Genomic DNA, 3,843 nt, shown 5'->3' with positions numbered 1-3,843 from the left:
TAAGCTGATCGTGCAGCCATATCATCAACAAGCTTCTTCATGCCTCCCTTACCGAAGTTTGTGTCAAGAGGAGCGCCAGTCTCTGTCAGCCATATCTTCCCATCTTGTCCCGAGAACACTACATTCTTCTTATGTGCTTCCTGAAAAGCATCACAATCTCTGCAGTGTTGGTGTTCTGTACTATCGCACCAAATACATCGTCACCCTTTTCTTTGATCAACTGGAAAAGCAGTCGCTGGAGCAGGTGCTACAGCAGGTACTGACATAAGTTGCTCCTTTAACTTACCAACTTCAGCTTTAACTGCTTCAATCGTCAAATCTGCTAAGCCTTTAATAACATCATCTACAGATAAGGGCACTAGAGCAGCAGGAATTGGTGGATTCACAGCAGGAGTAGGCTTAGGCAAAGAAGTTGCAGCAGGGGTAGAAGAAGAAGTCTCCAAGGATTTTTCAGGAACTGATCCTGTATTGGGATGCAACCTTACTCTCCTGCGCTGCTTCTTAACAAGAGCATTCACAGCATCAATGACATGTCTCCACTCGGTCTTTAAACCTGAATCAGTAGCTTGATCTTCCAAAAGTTCATCCAACTTTTCCTGTAAATCAGCATCTGCAGCTTGTAAAAATAACTCCACTTTCTGCATCTCCAAAGCTTGCTGTTGAGTCCCATCTAACTGATCATAACGGCTTTCGAACTCTCGCAGAAGAGCGGTAACAGAAAGTCCCTTATTAGGCATAGAAACCCATGCTAAAAAATTCCTGCGATTCATAAGACCTGTATCCTCCAAGAAATATTCATCTTTTAATGCCTTCTTAAATTCAGCCCAACCTGCATGTGCTTCTTGAATTTCTGCAATTCGACCTTCAAGAGCGCGCATCACGATCCGCAAGAAGTAGCGGCTCCAAACATCTTGAGAAACCCCAAAAAACTTCATCTTTTCTTCATACAAATGCAAGTAAGTTGACACTTGCTGGCCATTAAACTGCTTCATCTCCTGTTGGACAGCTTTCAAGGCATCCATAGCATCACTGTCACGTTTTGCGTGAGCTTCCTGCTGCATATACATGGTAAATGACTGAAACAGATTCTTCATGACATTATCATCTGTCATCTCTTCTTGCAAGTCTCCCATTTTGCTGAAAAAAAATGACGCAGCACTTTCACGTCGGGTTCACCAGAAATGTCGTAGATTTCGTGTAAGGGCTGCTGAACACAGAGTTCAAGTTGCAACAAGAAAAGAGACTAACAAGAAGAAATCAAATTTTGGATGCCAAAGTTCACTATATTCCTTGTCAAGTGAGTTACATGAGGTCCATGTTCAGAAAAAGCTATAGTAACTCATATCCAGCTTTACATTTAGATGTTCGAGTTCAGTTTTGCCATTGTTTTTTGTAACATCAAGGACCTTGTTGAATATATACAGAAAGATAGAATCAGGAAGGGAGTCAAATGGATCACAACACATAGATGAGGCTAGTTTCTTGTCGGCATGGAAAGAGATGTGCGACATAGTAGTGAATGCTTCAGAATTCGCTCTGGAGCTTCAGAGCCTTTGCAGCAAGCGGGCGAATGTGATCGACTGCTCTCTCAAACCAATGAGAGACGGATTCTTTCAAATGCCCTGAAAGATTCTTTCACCGCAGGAGTATTGCAGAAGACAAAGACTGAGGCACTAATTCAGCAAAGAAGCTCACATAAATGAATTGAATGAGCCTTTGTAAGGTTTCTGCCAAAGCCAAGCCTTCCAGAGGACAAAAATATCTCATGGCCAATGAACCGATTCGCCAATAGTTAATGAAGCAAGACCGAGCACTCTACAACCTGAGCTCTTTACTAAAAACAGAGCGTTGTTCTCTGAGGCATTTTGAAGAGACATTCAGTAAACTGATACACTAATAGTCAATGTAGTCACTAGCCAGACCGAGAAGAAAGCCTCGCTCTGAGGCACTTTACAGAGACATTCGATGCACTGAATCACTGATCGTCAATGAAGCAAGGGCGAGCAGTCTCCACGCAAAAAGATGCACTCTATTTCCAAAGCTTGGCAATTTCATTCCTTTTGTTACGTTAACATTCATGTGTAAAACCTCCAGTGGTTTTTCATTCTGCTCTTCAGGATCTTCATCTTTGTCTTGGTATTCACTCTCCACCAAGCACATAATGGCAATCTGCTTATTGGCAAAATTTCTTTTCAATATGACTTCCTCTGTGCCTGGTTTATCTAACTCCTCGAATGGTTCAGCTAATCCCTTCAAAGAATCTTGCTTGCGAGGCTCTTCATGAAGCTCGTGTTCGATTTCGGATTTGAGGAGCTCGATGAGGTGGCTGTCGGTAGAGCCTCGCGTGGTGTATCTACGCAGGGGGCAGGTATAATAAGAGAAGGAGAGGCTACTGCTTTTCTCTTGCAGTGGATGCTGATGATGACGAATCCCCGCCTGCCTGGCGGAGATAGCACCACACGTCATTCGGCACGCTTGTGCCTGGGAGCACAAGAAAACAGAGGAAGCCCTGCACAGAAGGTGGCGAGAAGACATGTGGAGCAGGATCACGAATTGTTCTGGATGAAGATTCTTGCCCAATTTCCCCAAATTAGTGAATGGAAAAGCCTCCTCCAATTCCTGGTCGCAGACATCTTCCAGACAGTGTAGTCCTCCCTTCTCTGAGCCTTCCCATCGATTCCACTCCTTGTCTTCTTAGCCTCCATGGTTTAGTTGCCCTGTACATTTTTACAAAAACTCCCTCACATAAGCTTCTCCCTCCTCTCATACCCTCTCAATCTTCCACATCTATCCTTCCACACAAATTCTACAGAATTTATGACCACAGCCAACGAGACTATACTGGTTCTCTTCGGCATCGATTCCCCTCCAAACAATGTGTTGCATGGTGGATTATCCTTAGTATTCTGCACAGGCGGCTACTGAAAAGTCCCCGTAATTCTGCCTCTCACACAGAGGAACCGGAATAGCCGTTTTCAGGTCGCCATTCCACGAAAAAAAAAACTCTTTTTTAAATAAAGCAACAGATCCCCTTTTCTCCACAAGCCAAGTCCGCCAAACTTTTAGTCCCATTATCATATAAAGTGACGGCCCCCAGGAAAAGCTTCTTCCCTCTAGTATTAGCGCATCTTCTTTTTCTCTTTCGACAAGTGCTGTTTTTACATTCCCTTCCCCCTCAAATAGTAGGCATGAGTCATTGTTCGCATTCAGCATATGCAGACAAAAGAACTTGGGTCTGGGGACACACCCTCTTCTTGCATCTGCTCAAAATAGTCCAACACATTTCCAATCTGCCCATGTAAAGCATAACCTGTGATAAGGGAATTCCAAGTGACTACATCTCGACAAGGAAACCCGTCCAGCACTCCTTGAACTTTTTCCATTGCACATGATATTCCTAAATTTACACCTTTGTCTTCATAGCTTAAATGTCAGCTTCTATAAAGCTTCCTTTGATTCCACAGTATCCTGCACTTTTCTTGGAGTTCATCATTCAAATTATCAGCTTGATAATGTCCTTTGGCATCAGTTTTTCATATTTTTCTAACACACACACATCATGCATCCAAACAAAATCATACACATACACTAAGGGAACATTGGATGCGGATTATCGAAATGCATCACACAAACAATGAATCACACACAGAAAATAACACAAATGCACAACAAAAGAAATGGAGGTGTATACGACTCGGATGCACAGCAGCACGACAGTGAATGGGAAAGCCCACCAAAACAAGTGCCATGCCACTGCAACCCATTCTTTCCCTAAAGCCGTTTGAGAAGTGGGGGATTGATTTTGTGGGTCCCATTGATCCACCTACCAGACGGAAGCAGAAC

At 43.4% G+C, this 3,843-nt stretch overlaps 1 pseudogene; it reads right to left on the bottom strand.

Annotated features, from left to right (window-relative positions):
• Positions 1 to 1,985: 1,985 nt before the first annotated feature.
• LOC148028678 (uncharacterized) lies at positions 1,986 to 2,858 on the bottom strand (annotated as a pseudogene).
• Between the last annotated feature and the right edge of the window lie 985 nt (positions 2,859 to 3,843).

The sequence above is a fragment of the Lygodium microphyllum genome, chromosome 11, assembly GCF_053477565.2.
Source record: "Lygodium microphyllum isolate KBCC chromosome 11, Lygodium_microphyllum_v1.1.10, whole genome shotgun sequence".
In the NCBI taxonomy this organism is placed as follows: domain Eukaryota; kingdom Viridiplantae; phylum Streptophyta; class Polypodiopsida; order Schizaeales; family Lygodiaceae; genus Lygodium; species Lygodium microphyllum.
The sequence above is the reverse complement of the archived record's forward strand: the minus strand, read 5'-3'. Positions and strand labels throughout refer to the sequence as shown.